Raw genomic sequence first — 11,295 nt, forward strand, 5'->3', positions numbered from 1 at the left:
AGCAGGTCACCTACTGATCGGAAAGTTAGTGGTTCCATCCCTCACTCCCCCAGTCTGCATGTCATGAGTATGAATGTCTCGTCTGTTTCGTCATGTTATTTTTGCACTATTATGCACATGTTGTTGATAAGATAAGACAAGACATTAGGCTGACATCTGGGGCCAGAGCTGAAACTGTTCTGGGCCAGCACAGGGCCAGCAGTGTCTTTGCAACTGGCCTGTGGTTGCACACAACTTTACACATGACCCACATACCGCAAAGAATGATGGCCTCTTGGTGTCCCCCCCCCCCACCCTCTCTCTCTCTCTCGCTGCCAGAGCAACGAGACAACATCATAACAAAAACAGAGCAGTGAACAAGAGGAGGAGCAAGTGTACGTGCCACATGAGTAGTGTTTACACAGACTTGATAAAAACACGGAAGTGCCTACTAGTTTTGACCAATCAGACTTGTGTGCTCTTGACAAAGCTAACACTTCCTTCTTTGTGCAACCCAACAGATCAAACTATGATCATGAATTTATTTCTCTGACAATCTGCGGAAACAGCTGTCTGACAATCTTCTCACATAACACAGTAAAACCAACATCTGTTTGAAACTACATAACAAAACAAGCCAAACTGTTTCACTTCTGTTTGAGACACATGAGAGTTTCATCTGGTCTGTAGGTTGTTCTTGCTTTGTAGATCAATCTTAGACTCGCTGACATCATAGTAAAACTATTGGGATAGCAATGGTCAGTAGCCACCATCTGCAGAGCCATTCACTTTGTGGAGTTTGACTCGTTTTCTCTTTTGTTCACCTGTTTTCAGGTTTCCCCAAGGAAACCAATCCACAGTGGTTTACACTTCCTAACTGGACAGATTGATATCCCTGAAATGTAACTGTGTCATACTGTGTTTGACGGAAGTGTGTTATTTTTAATGGATTGGATTGCATTTATATAGCGCTTTTCGAGGAGTAAGGCAGTATTTTTTGTCATTGACCAGTTACACTGGATTATTAAACGTTGGCTCACTGGGACCTCCATGCATGACTCAATCTGTGACAAACTAAAAGCAGGTTTCAGATTCTTTGATGCAACACATTCAAGTTGTCAGTGTTTCTTCTTATTCTATAATTCCTTAGTTTAAACATAGATATTTATTCACTGAATCTGTGAAATGTGTACAGTATTTGACCGTATTTTCCATGTTTCTGAACAGGTCACTGACGTGTTAAAGCTTATTTACAGTACAAACGGATTTTTTTTTTTAATCGTTGAAATTTTGATTACGTGGCTGACAAACATGTAAGTCATTTTTAGTCCTGTGCTAGCCTGTTATGTATCACTTTAGTTGTTAGTTATTTAAATTGACCCCAGTCACCCATCACATGGACTCTTCACCCTCTGGGAGGCGCTACAGGAGCCTCCGGACTAAGACCACCAGGTACCGGAACAGCTTCTTGCCCACAGCTGTCAGACGGAGGAACGCAGAGTGGCGATTTGTTTATCGCCCACTTTGCGCCAGAAAGAACATCAGCCAATAATTGAAAGTAATATTAAATAAATTCTAACAACAGCTGATCAAGCTTAAACGTCGTGCTGTCTTTTGCAACTGTGATCGAAGCAGTCTGTTCTCCTCCAACAGCTGGTTTATTTCTGCTCTGCCCTGTTCACACACAATCCTTCGTCTGCCCTTTAGCTGCCGTGACGCTGTCTGTCCGATCACCACTGTCCACATTTGCAGCTGGTACCTCAACCTCCACTTGTCCAACACAACTACTGTCCACTGCCTCCATGTCTTCTGTCAGATCTTCATCACTTACTTCTGCACGGGGCACACCTTCAGACTGCAGCTGCATAACGAAAGCCTGTAAGATAAAAGTAGTGCATACTAAAAATACAAGACAAGACAAGGCAGAGCCGAGTTTATTTCTCACAGTTTTTTGTTGCGTTATGGTTCCAAGCGCTTTCACCAATCTTTGCATTTTGTTATTATCTCGTGACACTTGTTTAATCAGCTACTATCTCTCCTGTGGACTTTTTAATGTCTACAGTCTCAGATCAGCACAGCCCTGCCCTCCTGACTATCAGCAGCAGAAGCAGCAGAAACCCCTCAACATCAACACTGTACCCATCAGGTAAAAATTCGGCTACGTTTGCTTTGCCTTGTTGCCACCTCACCACAGTGATATAGTATTATGCGATCATGTATTAGATTCTTGATGAATGTGTTTTGTTGTTATTCAGCCTGGTTCAATGTGCCTCATTTTAGCTTTGAGCACCCACCCCTTTAAACATCTCTGCACGGCCCTGGTAGAGCCAAATACTGTCAATAAGGCCTCTGCAATGATCTGAAGACAGTTACACTGGTCAGGTAAGTGATGTCCAGCAGGTGAAAATGCAAGCTCCATGAACACTTCCAGGATTCCAGCTGCGTTCAAAGTTCTGCAAACTTTGACCCCCACTGAGTCGAGCTTTTCAGTTCAATCAGCTGCATTTCAATGTTGCATTAACCGGCATTAAGTAAGCCAGTTAATGCGAGACAAATCCAGCTGCTCAATAAAGCTTTCTGGTTTGATCAGTCTTGAGTCTACGGATGTATCCATGTATTTCCGTGGTGCTGATGCTGCGCTGAGCAGACAGCTCCTGAAGCATTTGAAGTGTCAGAATGTGGAAATTTCAACATCGCTTGAAAAAACTGCCAGATAGCAACGTCCCTCTCACCAGTTAGTAAGTTATTTTTGCCAATTACAAGTTGAATCTGGTAGTTGGGGTTGTTGTTGTTAAGACACCATCATTAAGAAGCGGCACAACTAATGTGGCTATGCGAGCTAATTTGTGATGTGCATCGCTGGCCCAGCCATTTATTTTTTCAGATTAATTCACTGCGTGTTGTGCCCAGGGCTGGACTGGGACAAAAAAATCGACCGTAATCGTATTTTGACTAGAGAACGCATATTATAGGAAAAGCCATAAAGCCTTTGAATGAAAACAAACGCTGTTGTGACAGTGATGTACACTGTCTTGTCAGTATATGTATGATTTCTATACATTTTACGTCAGATAAAAACTTTAGTTGTAAGCTTTAGATAATTATTTAATAAAAGCTAGATATTTTTTAAATGAGAATAAGAAAGAAAAGTATTTCTTTGTGCCCCCCTGTGCCCCCTTTTCCCTGTTAATGCCCTACCATATCATAGTATCAGCTTAAAGCACTTGTTGCAGGCTGCTGAGTTTGCATCTTTTGCTGTGAAGTACAGCCAGACTTTTGACCGCTTTGCCTTGGGCATTTTTAATCTGCCGCGCTGCTCTAAAAGAACGTACGTACCTGGGCCCGCCTACTATCCTCGGAAAGGTAAAATGGCACCGGATACCGGTACCCATCCCTACTCTTCAGTGTCAGGGACCCACAGATGCAGATATCACAGCATTAGAGTGGAGCAGACCCGAGCTCGTGTCAGAGGGTTATGTGTTCTTCTTCTTCTAAAACCAGCACTCAGATGAGAACTATCAGCACGAGTCCTTCAAAGGCTGAGTGGAGCTGAGAGACTCATCCACGAAGGACGGAGACGTTTCCATCATTCTAAGGAACATCAGCATCAGCGATATGGGAATATATGAATCGTCTTCTCTGCAAAAGTGCACTATGGCACTTTAATGTAAACTGTGCAGCAGTGCTGCAGACTCACCCAGACAAAATAAAAGCACGATGTCAGGAGCTACCGCAGTTCAGCATCAAATTCAGGCCAAATCAATCATTAACATGATTTTCATGATCATCTTATTTGTCTTAATGTTCTTATGATTCAAAGAAACATCCAGCAGCTGTGAGATCGGCTGTACTGATTTAAAATGAGGTGTGTACAGCCCCAAAGCCTCTGAATGAGATGCAGATGTGTTTCAAAGTCCTGTAACAAAAGAAAACATGTCTGCATACCGGCTAACTTTGTCCACACGCTGTTTCTGCTCTGCAGGCTTCACAGATGAAGATGCAAATAGAGGAGGAGACAAGGGTGGAGCACACAGGGATGGAGGAGATTGGGATTGGACTCTTTTATTAATAGTTTTTCTGTCAGTTTGGACTGTGTTTGTTGTTCCTGCTGCTTCTGTTGTCGTCATAATTACCAGCAAGGAACTAAAGCCAGCAGCATCCTCCTGAAAACAACATCTGCTCTGCTTTTCCACAAGAATGAAGGTCCAGAGGTCTGAACTTAGGCTTTAACATCTGAGTGTGCTCAGATAACATCAGGAGTTTAAAGCATCATTTTAATCTTCTTCTGCACAAAATGGGTCAGTCCAGTGCTGTGGCTGTTGTGTGCTGGGTGTCCAATTCTGGCCATTATTTCAGGAATAACTATTACAAAACCCGAGCTGTAAATCATTCAGCTTCTCCAACACTCCATTAAACACTTTATATCTACTAGCTCGACTTTGTACAAAAACATAACGTGTTATCTTCATACACAGTGCAGTCAACCAGCCTGTCCTCTTCTCTAAGGCAGTCCTGCCAAAATGTAAGAAGCTTCTTTTCTGTGAATTACTCAGGTCACTGTCATAGTTGTAGTGCATCAGTGAGGGCTGATGAGTCAGAGACCACAAAAAGTTTACAAACCACATCCCACATTTTTATCAGCTATTAATAAATTTTTATTCTGGCAATGATGGAGGAAAACTGTGACTCTTCTAAGTGTTAACTGAACAGCTGATGATTGTTTTTCTCAGTTCAGCTTTACTCTGAACCTTTTCTTTTACAGTGGAGCCAACCTTAATCGGTGATTCATGGCTTTATAACACTTGATTTGCTAAATCTCATTTTCCCTTCCAAGTTATAAAATTCAAAATAGTTCCCATCTGTATTTTTTATGATGACCTTATTTATAAACATTCCTACATTCCTGTGTCTTCTGTTGAATGACTGTATGAATGAATCTGTAAATCGTGTCTCTTGTTACAGTTTCAGAGTTAAAGTGAGAGAAAGTCAGTGAGCAGGTGTTCAATCTGGTTTTACTGCAGTTTGACTCTTGGTTCAATCTGAGTTTATTTCAGTTTCAGTTCTATTCATGAAGCACCAGGACACAATAGGACCTCAAGGCATCTTATCTTTACAGTAAAAACGTTATAGTCAGAAACTCCTTGAAACAGTGGAATAAAAACTACAGCAATGAAAAATAAATATCCTCATCATCAACCGAAATGTGTACTAGGAGGTACAGCCCGAGCTCGTAGAAACAACATCTTTGTAATCTGTAACAGTTTTGGATTTTTGGACATGTTAAACAACTTTTAAAGAGTTTTTCCACAAAGATACTGAACATTAAATTCAGGATGCCACAGACATCCATTTTAGCTGACAATCTGCCACCTTCACCTTGAATTTTCAAATAAAACTGAGAAGTTGTGACATCAGCAGGAGACACAGAGATAATCTGGAAAAGCTCAGACAGTTTAAGCAGGGTGCTGTTCAGTTGGAAGCTGGTATGAATCCTGCTTCTGTTTATGTGTTCTGTTCCAAAAAACCAACAACAGCAGCAAGAAGCACACCTGTAACTGACAGTCTGACTATTAGTCCAACAGACCCTCCTGTCTGTCCTGCAGGTGAGAAACAGGTGTGAGGTGTCAGCTGTCAGGTAGGTGATGAGTGAAGAACAGAACAGAATCCATTTCCTCTTCAAACTGCTGTCAGACATTATCTACTGCACTCTGATCACATCACTCAGACCAGCTGCTTTCTACAAAGTCTCATCAACAACATCTTTAGAAACAAACATCAACAACCAGGAAGCAGCTTCACCTCTGATCACACACACACTCAACTCTACTCACATATTCATATTCAAATATTCATATTCAAGTATTTATTGTCATTGTCAAGAACAATGAAATTATGTTTGGAGCTTTCTACAACAAATAATAATAAATACTAAATTCCCCTTAGACCCAAGTGTGACTATTTAACCCAGTGTGACTTCAGTGCAATGAGACGATCCTTAGCAAAAACATGAGAATATGACAGGTAATGTTCATGGGACATTCAGACAAAGACCTGAGAAATATGACAAAGTGCAACAGTGCAACCCGTTCAATTATTGTACTGTGAGATATGATAATTGTCTATTTTTCAGACCAGTTCACTGCTATTAATAAGTTGGATATGGTTATTGTCCGTGGGGGGCAGAGTTCAGGAGCCTCACAGCCTGTGGATACAGGCTGTTGGCCAATCTGGACGTTCTGGCCCGTATGGACCTGTACCTTCTCCCTGAGGGCAGCAGGTGGAAAAGGTGGTGCGCAGGGTGATGTTGGTCCCGCAGGATACTGTGCACCCTCCTCAGACAGCGAGTGGGGAAGATGTTGCTAATCTCTGGCAGAATCGTTCCAATAATTCTGCCAGCTTCTTTTCACCACCCGCTGGAGTGCTTGCTGGTCGGCCTTGGTGCAGCTGGGGAACCACACTAGAAATCCGTACGTCAGAACGCTGCTGATGGCACAGTTGTAGAAGTTCAACATCAGAGGTCTGGGAATGTGTGCGCTCCGCAGTCTCCTCAGGTAGTAGAGGCGCTGTTGGGCCTTCCGTACAGCTGAGGTGATGTGGTTGCCCCAGGACAAGTCCTCAGTCACAGTTACCCCAAGAATTTAAAACTGCTCACCCTCTCCACCGCCTCACTGCCAATGAAGAGAGGCAGGTGGTTGTTGTGACCTTTCCTCCGAAATCTACAATAATCTCCTTGGTCTTTTGGTGTTTAAGACCAAGTTATTGTCGCATGCACCATGACTCTAGTTGTTGCACCTCTGTCCTGTAGTTTGTCTCATCGTTGTTGGATATGAGTCCGAGCACTGTGGTGTCGTCGGCAAACTTAACAATGAGATTGGACGCGCAGGAGGAAATACAGTCCTCGCGCACAGACGCAGCGGCCCGGAGCTCCTACTCACTCACCTGGAGGAACATTTAAGTTGATGGTGGTGATTGGCCGAGTCTTCAGATGAGCTCTTTTCCTGCGGTTTGCTCCTCTCATGAAGACGCGACACTCGTATGTTCCAGTGTCATTAATCGTCACATTCTTCAGAATCAAAGACACGTCTCCATCCTTCATCTGTCTGTCCTGCAGATCCACCCGGTTCTTATATGATGGATGCTGGTGATCTGGAACAAACTGCTCATCCCGGTACAAGAGAACATAATCTGGCTGCAGGTCAACTCTGCTCCACTCTACCACTATGATTGATGTTCTTGTTTGGAGCTCGACATGTCAGAGTGACGTCCTGTCCAGACTCAGCTGTGATGCTTTTGTGCCCTGAAAGAGAAAACAACACAGAGCAGAGAGGTTACAGATGTCTAAGTATAGCTGTTCACTTTTACAGCAGTCCCCCCCCAATCTTTTTTTTGCCTTTGTTGTGATGATAGTTTACATCATAGCACAGAGGGGAAAAGCTCATTTGCTGCCACCTTAAGTGGTGCAATGTTGATTTCCGCCAGTAGGTGGCAGTGGCGGCTCAGTAGAATGAGTTACTGGCAAAGTAATCCCGTACAAAAGTAACGCAGGCCGGAGTAATTCAAATTCAAATTTAACTTATTCAAATTCAGTTTCTGATGGCACAGATTTCTGCCCATACAGGCCAGTTATTGTGATGGAAGCTGCCAGTAACACAGAACTGCTGTTTTGCTGTTTCAAGTGAGAGCAGCATACGAGCACTATTTACATTCATGTAAAGTTGATACTTATTTAAAGTGACATGTTTGGAGTGTAATTCCTGTTTATGAGGCCTTTAATGAGACCAGATAAAGAAGTTAATTCAGGTTATCTGTAGGTAACACTAGTAACATTTGTGCGCTAGCGAAGTGATGTTAATCTCCTGCATTAGACTGTGTAACCGTGCTGTTCCATCAGAAATGTGATAGAAAACAATTTGGTTTAAGTTAAAGTTATAAGAAACCAGCCAGCACATCTTATGTTGTGTATTGTTAACTGGTTTATTGTCTATAAGTTACTCTGATTACTAAAGTTCCATTACATGTAATCCCTAAAATAAAAAGTAACGTAGGCCAGTTATTGTAATGGAAGCCGTGAGCAGAGATGGGCAGTAACGCGTTACTGTAATCTGATTACTTTTTTCAAGTAACGAGTAATGTCAGGGATTACTATTGCAAAAACGGTAATTAGATTACCGTTACTTTCACGTAGGAACGCTGCGTTACTGCGTTACTAAAACCGTGATTTTTTGCGAGAGTGTCTCATGACAGTGACGTAAGCGAGTGCAACGTTCATGACAACAGCTGTGTGCAGATCATAATATATCGAGTGCGGACAGAGTGTAGCATGCAGCGTTTAAAGCGTGGAAGTACTGACCTTATTTTGAGTTTGATTCCATAAAAAGTGACAAAAACATTAGTGTCCGTTGTGCGTGGGAAGAAAACTTCTCTTTACAGCGAAAAAAACCCCTAAACTTCCAAGCAAGCACCGAGTGTACTACGACGTAATGTGAAATTCACAGAGAAACTCGCGGATTCTTCCACTGACCGCTGCGGCACACCTGCACCAGGGTAAACCTCCGCCTACCCCAGTCCTGCTTTACAGGTGAAAATAGAGCAACAGGACCGCTAGTCTTTGATTTTATTTATTTTCTGCTGTGTTTTACTTGCATCTATTTTAAAGAGTGAGTGTAAACACAAAAAAATATTTTATTTTATGTGCTGGAATGTGCAGAAAATAGGTTTAAATGTTAAACAAATTTCTTCCAGTCAGAGAATGTTGCATATAATTTAATTTTTGCTTGATGCATAAAGTTAAAAGATTTAAAGTTTAAAGTTTTAAAAAGAGACGTTTCCATTTGATTACATTTTGTATGATGGATTATGCAGAAAAAGTAGAATTGGGCTGAAAGATCTATCGCTTTATCACCTATTCAGGTTGTAAATCGTCCTTTTAAAAAGTAACTAAGTAACTAAGTAACTAAGTAATTAATTACTTTTGAAAATAAGTAATCAGTAAAGTAACGGGATTACTTTTTCGGGGAAGTAATCAGTAATTAGTAACTGATTACTTTTTTCAAGTAACTTGACCAACACTGGCCGTGAGTAACACAGAACTGCTGTTTTGCTGTTTCATAGCAATAAATCTCAATGTGCACCTGGATGAACCTTGTCTTCCTTCAGTGTGTGACGTACACACTGGATCTTTCACATCAGGCTAAATGGTCACCAGACACACCACAGACACGAACACACACACGTTTATACCAGTGTACCATCACAGTGCAAAATATTCAAAATAAATATAAATAGATATTCAACTCCAGCTTCTGTAAACCTTCATTTCTGTGCAAACAGAGTTTGCCTGAATTTTTTCCACCTTAAGAAAAACAAAAATGTTTTCTAAATAATAATAAAAATGATCTATTATTTATTGTAACGCTGTTTTGTGAATTTAACAAAAAGTAGACAAAAATATATTTTGCTTAAACAGTCAGAATATGTTTTTATTCTATAGGAGGAAAAAATACAGCTGCTGCAAAATCAAACCAAGACAGTGATGTTCATTTGAGTCCTGTGGCTGATCAGTTAGTGTGACCACTGTGGGACATCAAAATGCTCTCAAGGTGATGATGAGCTTTTATTTCTGGCATGTGAAACACACCAATATTCACACACGCCTGCATAATATGTACGCACATACACACAACGTTCAAAATGGAGGAGGGAGCAGTACACACGTTTGTCAATCACTACACCACGATCAATACTTGATTCACCATCAGCACTTGTAAGGACTCGAAAGAAACACATTATGTATAAATTTAATGACAGCTATAATTCAACTACAATTTATGTCTACCATCTAATTATATCCACTGTTTCAACCAAAAGGTTTCCAAGAGTTTTTTTTATGAAATATCACCTGAACATTAGTAAACTTGTTCCACAGTTTTACTCCACAAATGTAAATAAAAAGGTTTAAACTGTTGTTAATGCATTAGGAGTTTTAAAGTTGAACTTTTCCTCAGGTTACAGTCCTCTTCTCTGTCAAAAAACATCTGTTGCTAGCATTATATCTGGCTTTATACATGATTTGTGCAGTTTTATATTTTATGAGGTCCATGGACTTTGAGGTACTTGACTTAAAAAACAAAAAGTTAATGTGTAAATGTGTAAATCCAGCCTAAATAACAACCCTGACAGCTGTTTTCTGAAGTTTACATAAACATTTACATGTTGCCCCACCACTGTCCTCTAAGTGTGGCAAATCTAAGTTTGCACTGCAAATCCCTTCACTACAGGGAAGTAGGGATTTGCAATGCAAACTTTATTAGTTGTCAGTGTTTATGTTGAATTGTGTTTTCCATTGTCAAACTCAGACATTTTGTATCAAAGACTTCAACATTAATTATCAACATTTTACTCTTGAGAACTCGTTTCTATCTGTTTAGTAGTTTCAGTTATGACTGAATGGCCATTGATCAGTGTTCTTTGATCAGTGGGTTTTGGTCAGTGATTGTTGATCAATGGTCATGGGAATTTGCATAATTATGATTAAGGAACTGACCTCACAGCCCATTGTTCCTTCAGTGGGCTGGTTTCAGTTATTATGCAAATGTACTGTTTATAAGGTTTGGGGAAACCTGCAGTCAGCTGAGACTGAAGAAGTCACTTGGATGAGTGACGAAACGTTTCTCCCACAAAACGCTACGTCCAGATGAACAGATTCAACTTTTGGAGACTGAATGGTTTATTTTAAATGAGCTCCTGGATATGTGTTTCCCTCTGTGGATAAATAAAGTGTTTATCTAAATACCTGCCTGTGTATGTGTACACCTTTTAGTATATTTAAAAACATCTAAACACTAACATCCACTTTCTCACATGACAGAAGAGGTTTGGTGTCAGGAGACCTGCGTCCTCTGTGTGAGCAACTGAAACTAAAGCAGCTCTAACATCTAACAGCAGGTAAGACATAAACTGATAGGATTTTAAAATAAAACTCACCTGCACAGGTAAACCCCACGAAGGAGACAGACAGTAAAGTCCAGCAGAGCGACGGAGATGTGCTGTCAATCATTTACTGTTTCGCTAACACTGGCTGTGCCTCCCCGGTAGATGAGTGAGTCCTCCCAGAGGGGGACTTTAAATTGAGTTTCACTTTTAGTAACACTTTTTCAAAGACCATGGTTTCGGAGTGGGTTTATGTTGGGAGTCACTGTGAACAGACACTGAACAGACGCTGTTTGTTCAACAGTGACAGTGTTTGTGAATAAACACACACGCCTGCATAATATGTTTGTGAACAAACAGTGTCTGTTTGTTCACAAACAGACACTG

This window comes from Oreochromis aureus, linkage group 3 (assembly GCF_013358895.1).
Source record: "Oreochromis aureus strain Israel breed Guangdong linkage group 3, ZZ_aureus, whole genome shotgun sequence".
In the NCBI taxonomy this organism is placed as follows: Eukaryota; Metazoa; Chordata; class Actinopteri; order Cichliformes; family Cichlidae; genus Oreochromis; species Oreochromis aureus.